This window comes from Pinus tabuliformis, chromosome X, assembly GCF_031772625.1.
Source record: "Pinus tabuliformis cultivar Carrire ecotype Pingquan chromosome X, CPIR1, whole genome shotgun sequence".
Classification (NCBI taxonomy): domain Eukaryota; kingdom Viridiplantae; phylum Streptophyta; class Pinopsida; order Pinales; family Pinaceae; genus Pinus; species Pinus tabuliformis.
The window spans coordinates 475,360,063-475,377,330 of record NC_142308.1 but is presented as its reverse complement, the minus strand read 5'-3'; positions in this window follow the sequence as shown (position 1 = coordinate 475,377,330).

The window sequence follows — 17,268 nt, the reverse complement described above, 5'->3', positions numbered from 1 at the left end:
GAACAGCATCTGTGTGTTCTGCTGTTCCTTTTTCAAAGGAACGGCATTTGCATTTTCTGCTATTTGAGGTCTCTTGTTGGCCCTTTTTCCAAAAGGAACACCACTTGCATGCTTTTGCTCTCCCTATGAAACAGCTTGTTCCTTTTGCTGATCTAAATTAAGGATGCTTATTGCTCCTGTTCTTTCAAGTCTTTTAGAATACAGCTATGCACTTATGCAATGGATACAAAATCACAACATACTGAAATCAGCCAATCATAAATCGCTATCTTTATAAGGCTCTGCATTGGTAAGAGGACAAAAGGAAGGACACACTTATTTATCATCTTTTGCTGTCATTGTTCTACTAATTCTGCTATGATTGTTCATCTTCATCATGACGACCCTTTTTAATCCTCTTTGATTATTATTTAGGAATAAGAGCAAAGGGTTTATATCTTCCTATTGAGATGTTAAGACTTCTTCCGCCATTCTTACTCTTAAGGAGTGTTGAACCACCCCTTGTGTATAAATAAGGGAAAAAGAAAGAAAAAAGTAAACATGACTTATAAGTTGTCAAATGCAGGATATGGGGTCTCATCAAGAGCCAGCCTACCATGATCATGAGGACAAAAGCGAAGTGGCATTCCCACTATGGCCACCACACCAGGGATATGGTCCAAAAGGTATATCAAATAAACAATCCTTGGAATAGGAGGTCTCATTAGGAGCCAGCCTGCCCACTTTTCGCTCCTTCCTCGTGAATGGCATTATGGCTAACTGGTCACCAAGCCAGCATAATGGCCTACATTTTGACATTACATTCCCTAAGTATACACAAAGGATCATGGTTCCATGGGTGAAATAAACAACTCTTCCAAGGTTATGGACACCTGTCGGCAGCAAAGCACTGTTAATGGTATCGAAGTCACATTATTTACACCAATAGGTGAGTTATTAACACCCTTTTGTTTCTTACACCTTAGTAATTAATCATATATCATTTCCCAAATTATATAGCACATGTAAATCTATTATCACCAATCATGGCAGAGTAATTGATAATGACCGCAGGAGATTTAGAAAGTACGACAGATGTCTTATCCTCCCAGCCTCGCATCATATCACAACAGCCTCTTACGTAATAAGCGATCTAACTCTACGCCTCGATTTCGGTAATTCGTTGTTTTTGTAAACATGGCATATTTCTATACGTTGTTCCTTTATGACTCTGTTTCAGAGCGGGCGCTGCTCCTTTATTTGACGGCTGGGACAGCCTATCACATTGCGGGGGGGGGGAGGTTAACCTCATTATTCCCTGGATTACGTGTCAGCTCACTATTCGGGAAAGTTGTGTACTAGGGTATGGCATGGCTCAACGACATGCTATTTTTATTTTTCTGCACGAATTGCTGTTCATAAGCCATTTCTATGGTATGTACTCTGTTTTGAACAAGTCTTGCATCTATTAGCCTCTCTGTGTTTCAACAGCACGAATAGTTGCCGTTCCATTGAGAGTTTACAGTGAAGCCATGGGAGGAAGATCGATCCGGAGGGAACCGCAGGTGTTGGCAGTCTCCGCTGCTGCCCGGGAAATCCTGGCAAGAGTAGGGTGGCTGACTTATCTCAACCGCTTGCAGGAGTCTAACGAGACAGTGGCAATTGAATTCCTGCAGAATTTGCAAGAGGATTACTCCACAGTGAGGGGGAGACATATAACAGTCACCGATGACATAATCGCAGAAGTCTCGGGACTACCAGCCATCGGACCTGTATGGACGTTAAAAAAGGAGAGATTGCAGAAGATTATAGAAATCTTCCAGGATGAAGGCCAGAGCCTGGCAATTAAAGGAAAGGGAGTTCTGCCAGCAATGCTAGGAGAGCCCTGGGCAAAATTGGCAAGGACCGTTCAAAGCTACACCACCTATGAAGGTAGAAAAGACGTGGTAAGACCACGACATCTTAAACTCTTAGCTGTTCTAAAAGCAGAAATGCTCTGTAAATTTACCTGCATTTTTGAATTCATTACTTCATGACGTTGCACGGAGCATAAAAAAGGTACAGCATGTAGATTCAATTGTTAGTCATCATGGGTTGATTCGGTTAATTGTTAGTTATAGCCTCACCCAGCAGTAGAGCAGCTGGGAAGAGCTAATTGCCATGATAGATGGGGGGTTGACAGCACCATCCCCAAAACGTAAGCATGCCACTAGTACACCAGAGCGTCCAGAAAAACGTAGAGAATTAGCAAAACAAAAACATGCCACCAGTACGTCCGAGCGTCCAAAAAACGCAAGGAATCGGCAAAGCGTAAGCATGCCACCGGTACACCCGAATAGCCAGAAAAACGCAGGAAATCGGTCCGGTTAGCACGAATACGAGGGAGGCTGGAGAAGCTCCAGGAAAACACCAGCCGGCCAGTAGAAATTGAAGATGAGCAACCCTCACGGCCAGAAGAAGAGGCCAAGCAATCTGAAGGAGAAGAGAAAGAAGAGGCCGAGCAATCTGAAGAGGAGGCCGAGCAATCCGAAGAAGAAAATGAAGAAGGAGCCGAGCATTCTGAAACAGAAGCTGAGCAATCCGAGCAGGAGGAGGAAATGGAACAGCAGGAAGGTAGCCCATTGCAGGACCCAGTGGGAGAAGATGAATTGGCCGAAGTCTTGGCCAATATGGGCGAATATGGCCAACCTTCCAGCCCATCAGACCTCCATGACGAAAAGAAATCCCAGGAGGAAAATGCACCTGAAGAACCACATGCAAAGGAGGCAGAAGAAGAGAATATGCATGTTCATGATAAAGAAACGATAGGAGATACTGAACAAGAACAATCTGTTCCTAACCAGAAGACACCGGAAGAAATTCCGGAGGAAGCGGGGGCAGAAAGAGAAGTCGCCCAAGAAATGACAGAACCAGTTAGGGTTCCTGCCCCAGAATAGCCAGAGCAGAACAATGAAGAAACACCCCAGAAGGAAGATCCGGGGACTAGTCACAGTCCAGGCCACAGTGAACAGCCTACTGTTCCTTCTAAGGAAATTTTGGAAATCAAAGAACTGCGAAAGGAATAGCAGAGATTATTGAACATAATAGTCTAGCTCCACCAGCAGATTAGGATCCTAAAAGCAAGGCAAAGGGTAAAAAGGACTTCAGGAAGGAAAAAGGTGACCACTCCAGCAAAACCCTGCAAGGCAAAGGGGCGGAGGATCAGAATTCGTCCTGTTGTTCAAAACCCTGTCGAAAACCAAGCTGCTGTTCCAAATGATGCTAAGGAACAGATTGCTGTTCCATTTGAAAAGGAACAACAACAGACTGATATTCACGTTAAAATAGAAATGGATGATATGATGACCTGTGATAAGGAAATTCAGACGGAGGCACCACTTTCAGGAGTGATAAGGGTTCTGAACTCAAAGCAACACAATAGGAAAGTTCAGGTAAAACTCCTGGCCTCCACTGCTGCATGGAGAAGAGATCCAAAAACAGTAACCCTGCGAAAGGGGTTGAAGCAAGCTCAGCAAGAAGCAGAAAAGCTTAGAGAGAAAACGGTCCCTCGCGAAAAGTATGAAGAGCTATAGCAGTAGCTTAGGAACGTCAATCAATCCGAAAGCCAGGCTTTTGAAGGTTGGCGGAAGGAACAAGAGAAAGTTGCAAAGGTAACTCGTAGGCTAGATATTGTTATCAAGCAGATGGATACCTTGTGTTCTTTATACAATGACGTCTTAGCATGTAGAGCCCCTGCCAAAAATTATGCCCTGTTTCTACTGGAACAGTATTTGCAATTAAAAATAAAAGTTGTTAAAGCAGGTGCTCCCATACAAATTAACACTGTCAATGATTTTATAGACTGCTGTAAGCACTACGGGGTAAAAGTCCAGAGATTGGTGTATGAGTTCTATTTACATAACCTTGTATTAAACCAGGAGACTGATCTGAACCCTAGCCCTTTTGTGGGAGACATCCAATTGCAGGCATTCATCTCATTTGGGGTTAATCAGATTAAATGGCTTAAAGCCTATAATACTTTCTAGAGGCAAGAAAATGGCTTAGATTTGCGGGTAAGGGCTGAGCCTAGGAACCCAGTATAGTTGTGGAAAGCACATAGAAACCTCATGAAGACTCCGGGTGTAATTGAAACATTAGGACCCATGCATGAAGCACTCATTCGGCAGGGATTAGAATACTTTCTTTCTATCAAAGACCTTGCCATTGATGTAGCTAAATTTCAGTATCAAATCTCTAATCCGAATATCCAGCTCAGGGAACCGTTTAAGTATGAGAATTTTAAATTAGTTGCCAACCGTTTGCACCTTTATGGAGAAATCATTTTGAGGGAAGGGCCATCCTAGTTAGGATATAGGTTCTAGAGTCCAATTATTTGGCACCCTGCACTCGGATACCAAGCCCTGTATGAGATGCCCGAGGGTCAGACAGGCCATTTCTTTGACTACCTAGTTACTCATCATGGTTGTAGGCCTCCGCATGAGATTCCATCTCCAGCCTATTCTCTCACTACCTTGCATGTCAACTACAACGTTTTCATGAGGGCATGAAACAGGGTAAGGAGGGGGGTGTGTGGAGTACTAAAAAAGTTATGTTTTTGATGATTATTTCAGTATATTTTCAGTAGAACTTGCAAACCTTTTTGCATCATGAACTTGGAAAACGATAAAGAATTATAACAAAACATGTGAGATTAATATGCAAGACTAAAACGCTGACAATTGTCATTTCCTCATGCAGGAAGGAGTGAAAATGAGAAGTTGCCATTCCAAAGGAAAGGACAAGGACGAGATAACCGTTGTCCCTTTGACGGGAGACCGAATGCAAACAAGGCAAAGCAAATCAAAGCAAATCGGCCCTGAAAAGGAGGTGGAGATACCAGCTCGGCACAGGAGAGAAAAGAAATGATTAAGGATTAATGGTTCGACGAATCCCTCAGGATCCTTAATCCTGAGGGATCGCTGTTTTATCTATTTTTTCACTTAGACATCTCTGCCGTCACCCTTATAAAATGGACAGCACTGTTAGCTCGAGAGAGAGTTAGACATGATTATGTTTTTATGTAATTTCTGTTAAGATCAAAACTTTGATCATCGAGTCTCGATAAGAACTGGTTTATTGTAATTTTGCTTTATGCATTAATACAAACTTGGTGATTACTTCATCTCTGAGTCTAGATTAACCTCAAGCGGTGTACCCCTGGAGGCTAAGGGCCCGGCCCTGGAGGACACTTGCTCCTGTATTATTACGTTTGGCTTCTGCGTGGTTTGCTTATCATCGTTATTTGGTAATCTGATGTGTTTTATAAGTTTACATCACATGCTCTGTTATGTTTAATTCATTAAGGTTTCCACAGACAGAACTATTGTATTGACTCTGCATCTTATTACTGTTCTTTTCAGAGTTGACCTAATATTACTAGTCTTAACAGAATACTATTAGTCTTCCATTACAGAGCTTTTATGCTGTGCACCTGTTCATACACATTACGGAATTCATCTTGGGAGTTATGTTCTTTACGATTGTTGAATTGATGAACAATGTTGTTCTATTTTGAAACGCAGTCATATTCCTTCTAGCTGAGATTGATGCTTAGATCAGATTACTATTTAAGTGTGCTGTGTGCATATATGGTTTTCAAGTGTTGTTCCATAGTTCATTAGTAATCAGTGTTGTTCCATTGGTGTGTGCTGTTTGATCTTCCTTAAGAGTGAAAGATTTCCGTTTGATTACGATTAATGCTTTTGATTTGATAGATTAAGTTTGTTACTGCTTATGAGACTTAGTTGTTGTTCTATTTCTTAGCTATTGTTCCATTTAAGAATTTTTATTCCATTACAGACTTGCTGTTCGATTTCTTATTTGCTGTTCCATTTTCTTATCTGTCGTTCCATTTACTGGCATTTGTTATTTTGGTGTGGGAGACGATCTAAGGCTATAGTGAGCCTTGGCATTTACTGTCTGGCTCCCAGATCCACGATCTGTTCTCTGATTTCCTTTTCCATCAGTTTCCAAAGGGATGGGTTATCGCTACTGAACCCTTGACTGATAAGTTGCTTAGTCTTTTGAGTGTGTGATTTACTCTTTTGAAGTAGTTAAGCTATAGACAAGCATCCGTTTACTCTTGTATTTCTGAACACTGTACTACTAGCATTACTCTGGCAAATGATAGCCTCAGACTGAGACACTCTTTGAAATAAAAAAACACTCCCGGATTGACATATTAATGTGAGGTAATTAGAGGTGAAAGAGACCCTTTTTATAGCTCTACAGCTACAATCCCCATAGTTCTTGTGCTAACCGATCCAATTACTAGTACGCAGGCTGCTACCTGCTACAATGCTCCAAAGTTTCCAACTGCTACTGGAAGGGAGATACCACCCCCTTAGCTCTTGTACTAGCTAAGATACTAGTATGTAGGCGCCGCCCTACAATCTTCTCTCCTCCGGGTACCACGTTTCATACATTTTCAGACTTGATACACCTGAAGCACAACACATAATTTGAAAGGCCACGTTTCATCCAATTTTCATATTGGACCCATTAATATCATTAAAGCACATAATCAATCAATCTTCTGAATCACCCAATCACCAGATCAATACATATACAAGGATAATATGTGTGTTAGCAATCAGATCTAGTCCATCAGATCATATAAGGATAAGTCATTATGAACATAATCAATCAATCAATCACTTCTCAGAATGTTGTTATCAGAACACAGTACCAGTACCCGGACATCACTTCAGATCCCAGAAATAAACAGGAGCAGCTAAATAGATTTCATGAAAAATCCGCAACTTCACCAATAGAAAACCTGCATACATATGCACCTTCTCCTGCTGCTTGCCTGCGCACCTCCGCATCTGTAGTGCTTCTGGGCCTACGAACCTCCGCATCTGTAGTGCTTCTGGGCCTGCGAACCTCTGCACCTGTGGTGCTTCTGGGCCTGCGAACCTCCGCATCTGTAGTGCTTCTGGGCCTGCGAACCTCCGCACCTGTGGTGCTTCTGGGCCTGCGAACCTCCGCACCTACTGCTGCAAACTGCCTGCGGACCTCCGCACCTGATCCGTGCCTGGATTACGGTCCTCCGCACCTGCAGCCATGTCGCACCTGCGGTCCTGCAGGTATAGATCAATTTTTCAGACTTTACTCATACCCCATACTATCAGATCCACAGATCTGATCATGCGCCAAGGAGATCTCGACCCATCAGTAGATCCGCCTTATTCAGATCTAGATCTGCACCATAACCCAATCACCGTATTCTAGATCTAGCACTTTATCAGATATTCAATTAATCAGAAGATGCCTTGCCAAATGATCTCCTTCCTCTTTTATAGCCTTAGGCCTTTCACAATACCACGGACCAAAAACCATAACAATTCAATACCATGGACCCAATACTTGGGATCAACACTTTTGGATGCAATACCATGGACCAAAAACCATAACAATTCAATACCATGGACCCAATACTTGGGATCAACACTTTTGGATGCAATACCACGGACCAAAACCATAGGATCAAAAACTGTCGGACTAATACCATGAACCAACCATGAAAGTGCGTGAACTTTTCTCTTCATGAAAGGAACTTTTATCTGCATGAAAGTGCGTGAACTTTTCTCTACATGAAAGAAACTTTTCTCTGCATGAAAGTGCGTGAACTTTTCTCTACATGAAAGAAACTTTTCTCTGCATGAAAGTGTGTGAACTTTTCTCTGCATGAAAGAAACGTTTCTCTGCATGAAAGTGCGTGAACTTGAAAATAACTTTGCTGCACTATAATTTATCATCTTTGTGATTTGCCATCAAGGACAACACTTGTCTCATAATGCCAACAGAAATAAGAGAAGTATGAGATTATTTGATTACTTGAATTCTTTCATCTTCTAGAACACATAGTTTGTTAACATGATAGAGTAACTTGCCTTGAAAATGATAATTGTCCACTTGTGAATGATGAGTTAACCTCTCATATACATCTTTGAAGTCAACATCCCTACCAGCTCAACATAACTATCAAGTGTTAATGAATGTATATTACGATAGATGCATTGATAGGAGGTCTAGATAACATGTCAACCATTTTGATATTTACACCCTTCTTATATTTCATGACCAAATGAAATTGTTTTAGAAAACCTATCGACCTAAAATGTATTTATTGTTGTCGCTTTGTTAGTGGTTGCAAGTATTGTAATGGTTGATGATCCTTGTGTATTATTGTTTTTTTTGCCCATTAAGTAATGCTTCCACTTTTTAACACTTTGTACCAATGCATACAATTCTTTATCATATGTAATATAATTAAAAACAACTTTAAAAAAGGTCTTGGAGTGATAACAAATTTACTTACGCTGATGCATCAAAACTACTCCCATGGAATATCCACTTGCATCAATCTCTATCTCAAATGGTTGTTGGAAGTCTAGAAATGCTAACACTAGTGTTGTGCTAATATTTTCTTTCAGTGTATCAAAGGTCTTTTGTTGCTTGTCTCCCAATTGAAAGAGTTATTTCACGCTAGTCAAAGCATGTAAAGGAGATGCAATAAATGAGAAGTTAGGAATAGATTTTCTCCAATACTAGATTACTCTTAAGAAGCTCCTAACTTCTATTGATGATGTAGGATTGGGCTAGTTTACAATCACTTCAATTTTAGAGGGAGCTATTTTCACTTCACCACCACCTACTATGTAACCCAAGTACACTAATGATGTTTTGCCAAATTCCCACTTTCACATTTTCACATACAACTTGTCCTTTAAAGTATCTAATACTTGTCTAACATGCTTGACATGTTTATCCCAAGTTTTGCTAAATACAAGAATATCATCTAAGTAGATAATTACAAAGTCATCAATGAATGGTCGAAAAACATCATTCATCACATGCATAAAAGTTGTTGTGGTATTATAAAGCCCAAAAGGAATCACTAACCATTCAAATAGACCCTTATTTGTTTTGAAAGTGGTTTTCCAAATATCACCTTCTGCAATCTAAATCTAATGATAACCACTTCACAATCTAACTTAGTAAAATAATTTCCATATTTTAACTAACCTAACAAATCATTGATACAAGGAATAGGGTATCGATTCTTTAATGATAATTTTTTTGCTGCACGAAAGTCAATACACATTCTCCATGTACCATCCTTCTTTGGTTTTGAATTTTTTAACTATGGTCAGTCTTTATAATTATTGCTTTTGGTCCATGATGTACTTGTAACAAAAAAAACTGTAAAGCATGTTCTTCATGCTTTTTTCAAAAGAAGAAAATTGAATTTTTAAAAATATAATTTTTGGCTCCTAAAGAAGCCATGTCGACCTCCTCCTAGTCAAGTTGGCCCCTTAAAGTGTTCAAGTCATCTTTATCAAGAAAGGAACCCGTTCGGCCTATTGGATCTCTATATATAAGATATATTCAACCTCTTCTCAAGCACTGATTCGGATTTGATTATAAAATACATAATATCTTCTCTTGAACCATGTAATGAGACAAGAAAGAAGGATGCATTTTTCTTTTTGTTGTATAGGATTGAATATTTGTGGTAGCCCTCTATGCTAGATGAATCGCTATTGTATGAGACCAAATCTCTGTGGTAGCACTATGTGCTAGACGAATCTATGTACTAGACCAAATTTCTAACGAAGGATTGGATTCTGAGGAAGGCAGAGGGCATAATTCTAAGTAGACGTAATCATACCAAATTTTGTGGAAAAATGAATTGACTAGGATGGAGTTGGACTATGTTTGACCAAGTTTATTTGATGATCAGTTTGACCTTGTAAATGAATAGGATGTCTAGATGTATCTCTTGTTATAAACAAGAATTTCTCTAATTTGGTTGTTGGTTTTTTCCCCCATTTGGGTTTTCTCAGGGTAAATGTTTGTGTTCGTGTGTATTTGTCTCTTTATGATCCTTCTGGCATATTATTTTAAAGTTTAGCTCCTATGTGAAATTTCTTTATGATGGTAAGTGAATACTAGAAAAGATTAACCTAACTAAAATCATAAGTAATTTTCAGTTTAGAGGATACCCTAAAAATCAACATTTGGTACTATCACAATAAGATATCCACATGAAGAGGAACTAGTCATGATGACTCCCTTTTCAAGCAATTATTGAACTTACTTTTTATCTCTACATTCTCAATTATGTAAATCCTGTACTTACCAACATTAGGAAGAGGGGCACTTTCTTGTAGTTGAATCTCATGCCGAATCTCCCTCTTGGGAGGTGATCCTTCAGGTTCTTGTAACATTTCATCATAGTTAGAAATTAGATTTATTAATTCATCCTTATGAGAAAGATCACAACCCTTAAAAGCATCAGATTGCTCAACATCTTTTTCTTTCACAACTATAAGTACAAATTTCTTTCTAGCATTTATGAGCCTCTTCATTTTCCTTGCACTAACAAGTTATAATGTGGTCTTAATCCTATGTGCTCTTACAATAAACTCAACCCCATCTTTGGTGAGGTGATATTTGTTCTCCTCCCTGAAGAATATGGATTTCCTTTCATACAAGTAATGGCTTCCCAATACAATTCCACAAATATCAAGAGGAACCACATCTCATTGAAACCCATTAACAAATTTTGAAGTGATAGAAAATTTAAGTTTACATTGTTTGGTTACTTGTAACTTTTGGATCATCACATACCCAACCGAGAGGTTAAGGTTTCTTGTGAGCTAATGTTTCTAATACCAGTTTCTTGAAAATTGCATCAAATATTAGATTTACTTGGGAACCAATATAAAAAAATATTATCAACTTTCATATGCTTAATTATCACCCTTATGTGAAAAATCTCACGTCTTCTACTTTCAGAACTAGGATATGGAATATAACTACTAGAACTAGCATGTGAAGATGTTTTTACCTTACACCCCTACTGTTGTGATCTAAGCTTCATCCATTGAATCAGATCCCAAATTTTATTGCATTATGGAAAGAGTATTTTTCTCTCCTTTTCCTCCAAACCTTTTAGGCCTTAGTTTAGGATGTAGCTTCCAACAGTGATCATCATCGTGCCCTCCCTTTTTATAATGAGAGCATGTAGGATTTTCCTCTTCTTTCTTCATTGTAGCAAGCTTATTGCCTTTCCCTCTTCCTTTGAATTTTCCTTCTTAAAACTTGAATCTTTGCTTCTTTTTTAAATCACTTTGCACATTCTTTCCCCTAGACTCAAGATGAGTAGCTTGGACACATACCTCATCCAAATTAGTTGGATTAAATAAGAGAATAATATGGTGAATGTAATTGTGCAATGCATCGATATATTTTAAAAGAGTTTCTAGATTATATAATGGAATATTTAAAGCCAATGCCTTCTTCCTAAATTATTTAGTAAATTTTTGCATGCTTTGTTTTTTTCCTTGTCTCAAAATTTTCCATTCAATGATTGTTTTATGGGTGTATGCTAAAGGACAAAGCTATTTATTTAATGCATTAGTGAATTTTGACCATGAATAAAGGATCTTAACATTCTGTTTGCTACCTTCTTCAAGTTTACTCTCCCACCAAACCAATGTTATACCTCCAATTCATAGATAGGTCAGCTAAATCTTTTCCTCTTCTCCAACAATCTTCTAAACATAACAATAAAATTCTATTTGTCAAATCCAATTATCTAATCTCTTTACATTAAGCTTGCCATTATACATTAACAAGTCAAAGTTGACATCAAACTTCAACAATGGCTTCACGAGTTCAAAGCCCATCTATGCTATTTTAAAATCTTTGCAGGTTGTAATAAATTCAAATAGAAGTTTCCACTTATACATAGTAAGAATCAATGGTTGGTGCAACAATAACTTGTTGGGTTGTTGCTGACGAGGTCGCAAGTTCAAACCATTTTCCCGCCTCTTCTGGAAAGGTCAAGAGGGTTTTGTTCCAACTTAGGTTACAACATTAAACCACTTGATTGGTCCACATGTCACACAATCAATGCCTAAGACTTAGTCAACTACACAACCGCCTACAAAGTCAATTGCCACATAGATGCCACATCATCGCCTCTGCCATGTATCCTATGTTGGTGCTACCACGCCACCATGTCACGTTAGCCTCCTATCACGTGTCTTATTTTGGTCCTCCCATGTGTTCTTCATACAACCTGCCATGTGTCACCCTTTGGGACTACCACATGTCACCTATATCCTTCCTTTTTGCATGTTTTTCCAAAACTTCAAAATGTGATAACTTTCTCATACGAAGTTTGTTTGAGCTCGTTTAAGTTGCATTGGAAATATATCATCGAGCTCTTCATCATGGGAACCTTTTCATCTTGATTTTGGACTATTGAATTTTGAGACATCTTGGATCCTCCTGGATCACTTTAAAACTTCTTATGGTTTCCTTGACAATCCTCCCTCTTTCAAGTGCTTCACATGAACAAACACAACCAAATAATAGATTTCTTCTTGGTCTACCTGACTCGAGTGAAGGGATCTCTCTCTGATTTCCTCAACTGACACACTTTAAGCCTGGAATCTATAGTCCAAATTCTAATCATAGGTTTAGAAGTTAACAAGGTTGTGGTTCTTAGGTTTACATGTTCACAAGGATTATAGGTTCATAGACATAGTTCAAGTATTTTTCTATATTTGTCTCTAATTGTTACCATCCTCCAAACTCTACTCAAAATAACTAACTAAAAATTGACATGTTTTCTACCCACAAGTGTTGCTTCACACAGGAAATATACAAGTTCCCCTTTTTGGGATGTGAAGTCAACCAAGACTTTACTGTGAGGTACGTAGCCCATGCTTGGGTGGCTCTAACACCTTCTCCCCCATCCTCTCATAACTACTTGGGTAGTTGGTAGTTCAAGAAGAACATTAGGCTCATAACATTAAATTTAGGGAAGATGGGAAACTTCCCAATTTCCCTTACAGACTTCCTAATTAGTCAATCCTTCCATACATCAGGATTCATATAAGATACTCCTTCTTCTTCAACTTTAGTAGTTTATAATTAAATCAAAATATTTACAATAGACAATCTTGGAAATATATCCTTGTTGGCTCTCCAACATTATCATCCTTTAATTACATTGAAAAACTTGGGGATTAGAAAAAGGAATGTTACATTAGAATCATAGTGGAGAAGATCCTTTTCATTTATGGCAAATCCTAGAGTTTGTGACTTGAAGGGAATATTTTGGAAAGAAATATTTAAAATGATGGATGGTTGAAGTCAAAAATACTATGGTCTGTATAGTAGCCTCATATATTTCATATAAATAGAGCTTGCTTCAAGCAACTACTAATAAAATTTAATCTCATAAATAATGCAAGTTACTAGTATCTTTGATCTCATAGAAGAGGAAAACTAAAAAATAAATGAACTAGGCAACCCATCATAATCATCACTTTTAATTAAGAAATATAATAAATGAGAAAGCATGTTGAGTAACATAAATATTATGTGGGCCCCAAGGGTTAGCTCAACTGGTCAAGTCAGTGCCTCACCGTTCGGGAGGTCACAGGGTCAATCCTCCCCGAAAGCCCTTGGGGTCAGGTCTGTGATGGCCGAGGGGCAGGATCCTAGAGATTAGCTCTAGTCTTTATGTGGACGTAGTCGGCATCCACTGACCACGGGTGTCTGTGAACCACACAAAAAAGAAAAGAAAAGAAAAAACATAAATATTGTGTGAATATAGCTAATTCAAAGCTCATGAAAATGAAGTTTGGAGGGCCAAGTTTAGGGGGAAAAAGCAAATAAATCCCAAATTATAGCTTACAAAGCTTAGTTGCATGATAACCAAAAGTTTACAAATAACTTCCCTAGTAGAGGGAGACAACATTGTCAATGCTCCTAATAGATTCCAAAGACAACAAAACTTAACCTTCCTCTACCTTTCCTTGCAATATCAACCCCACTACATATCCCCATTTCAAATGTTCTTTGAATACCCAAATTTTATCAAAACCCTAAACTTGTGGTTATAGAACTTTCTATTTAATTCCTTGGTCACTATCAATATAAATTTATTAATTAAAAGTGTTAACATAGTTATTTACAAACTTTATTAGTTGAAAAAACAATACAAATGTGTACTCATAACAAGGGCTTCTAAATATTGGTAATTGAAGGTCTAATATTTGGTAAATACTCGAAGATTGGATATAAATATACCATGAATTGCTCAATTTTGGAATCACATAAATATTGTGAGGTATTATAGCATGAGGGAATTTGATTAACATTTCGGCATAGCAAGAAGTCATAGTTGAAGAGTTTAAACATAACTCACTGGCATTTTATCTATACAACTTTGGTAGCTTATTGATTGAAGTGTATTCGAAAGATTTGATGGTGTTTATGTTTAGTTGATTTTGAAAGGAAGATCCATGTGCTTAAACAACACACATAAGTGATCATAAAGAAATATGAATCTAAAAAATGAGTAAAGGCATGTGGGATGATTAACTTGAATATTGTGGATGAACCCTCTTTTACATTTCATTGCTAAGATTATTAATCTCATGATAGTGAATATAATGGAAAACATGAAGATTCTAATCATACCCATTAATAATCTCAATTATCATTTCAAAAAATGAAAGCATGTAAACTTGAAATAAATGATTATCACCTCTCCTCTAAGATGACTTTAAAGGTTGACTCATATTCCCATTTTATTGTGCTTCCAAACATGAATTTCAATTATTTCTTTTTTCCTTCCAAGGAAATCCTACATTATGGCCACTACAACCTTTTGTGGTACATGTTTGCAACGTGTAACTATCTTCTTCAACATCAGCTATCTTCTTTCTTTTCGCATTTTGAGACTATTCTTACTCCTAAAACCAATGTTATGTTGCACCAACAACATCTGTCAATTTAAACTCACCTTGCCTATTACACTAATTTAAGGTTTAAAGATATACTAAGAAATTATGAATCATTTTAATAAAGATACGTAGTAAAGATATAGATATATATGATGAGATATGTCTAGGCTTAAAATTTCCACAAGTAATAAAGCTTCTTGTTATGACACACGATTTGAAATTCATATATAAATTACAACTTACACATAAACAAAATTTAATAAAAATAAATTAATTACTATTAAAAATATATATATAATAAAATTTAATATTGAAACAGTCAATCATCTTTTTAAATTAAAAATATTAGTTCAAAAATTTTAAAATACATTTATAAATTATAACTCTATAACCTAAGCTAGGAAAGGTTCAACTTTGACATGAAGGGACTCTCCTTTTCTCACAGTGATTTCATGTTTGTCAATATCGTCCACAAACTTAGCATAATTATAGGCAAATATACAATATATATTGGCGCTCAAATTCTTTTGGATAAAGAAAATGAAACCGCAAACTTTATAAAGACACGACCAATTTGATGCTTCCTCCCATCTTCCACGTCATTCATGCCAAAATTTTGACTGCAGTGGTGATTTTGGAAGGTGTCAACATAAGGTGGTCCCTACCACTATAAATATTTCCTCTGAAAAATCCATCGCGTGCGCCTCTACTTTAGGGAAAGCATCCTCCGCGTGGCATCGGCGAAGCTGGTCAACAATGAACCCCACACGAAGCATCCACCGCATGGAATTTACAAAGATGGTCAACAATGAACCGACCAATGAACCCCACACGAAGCATCCACCGCATGGAATTTACAAAGATGGTCAACAATGAACCCCACACGGTTTATGGCCACAACGTGTGGTCCATTGCTCGAAACGTGGTTCATTACAGGCCAGCCCTGCGATTTCGATTTTGTACGAACTATTACATATTGTGTCGAGATTTTACCCCATATGATATTGACATGGCATTAAATGCCATTGGTGGAGTTAGTATATTTGATTGGTCATGCCATTGGTGGAGTTAGTATATTTGACTGGTAGTTGTCAAATTATTATCAGATTAGATTTATTTAATATTGGATTTGTATATGCTGAGAAGATCAAATTTTTAGTATGCAAAATTTATTTTGTGAGGGATTTGATCTCTGTGCGCATGAAATATCATTTGAGAGTAATAATGTTAATTTTTTAGATTATTATTATTATGTATATATTTGAGATAAATTTTAAAATTCACATTACGTTTTTTTGCTTGGCATGACCATATCATTCTTTTTTTAATTTAGTATATGTTGTTTACCTTGAATGGTTTGTACATGTGTGTTTGAATGTTTTGAGTGGTTTGTGTGTCTGCATTGAGGAAGCCTATGTCATTGCCAAGGTTAGTCATTTCCATCATCGTAAATTAAGGGGGGCCTTTGCAGATTATTTTATTTTTTAGGGTTTGATGTTTCTATTTATGAATTGTTTTGTTTCTATATAGGTATTTGCATTTAATGTTAATATTCTTTTGATCTATTTTCTCACCTTCAAAACTTTTTTACACTCCATTTTGATTGTTTTGTTTTAATTTTAGTTTCCTTTAATTATTATTTTTGTTATAGGATCTTGACTCATTAATGAGGCCTTGAGTCCTCTTTATATATATATATATATATATATATATATATATATATATATGATTTCGTTCCTTGTCTTTGGTTGACTTAGATTGTTTGTTTCTTATTAATGTTTGCTATTATCTTTCTTAATTAATTTTTTTAATAATTAGTATACATTATAATATTATTATTCTTGAATATTATTTGATATTAATAATCATTATTAAAATATTATTTTTCATAAACTAGCCGTTATTAAAAAAAATTACTCTCCCTTTTGATTGTTTTGTTTTAATTTTAATACTTTTTATGGGGGTAGATCTCACATCAAAACGTAAACATGTAAATGTAAACGTGTAAATGTAAATGTAAACTTAATGTTTAACATTTAACATCTATTAGTATGTATAAACACAGTATATATTTAAAATATAAAGAGGTTTACTAACACTCAAAAAAGATGTATGGTAAATAAATAAAAATATAAATAAACTAGAGGTATGGTAAATAAATAAAACCTCGTTTTATATTTATTCCATAAACCTATTTATATTTATGAAAACTCAAAAAATATGTTTTATTTAGGTGAAGTCTATTAATACCATGGGTCAAATACCATATTTATAAAAGAGGTATGGTAAATAAATAAAAATATAAATAAACTAGAGGTACCGTAAATAAATAAAACATCCTTTTATATTTATTCCATAGACCTCTTTATATTTGCGAAAACTCAAAAAATATGTTTTATTTAGGTGAAGCCTATTAATACCATGGGCCAAATTATTATTAATACCATAAAAAAAAAAAAAAAAAAAAAATTAT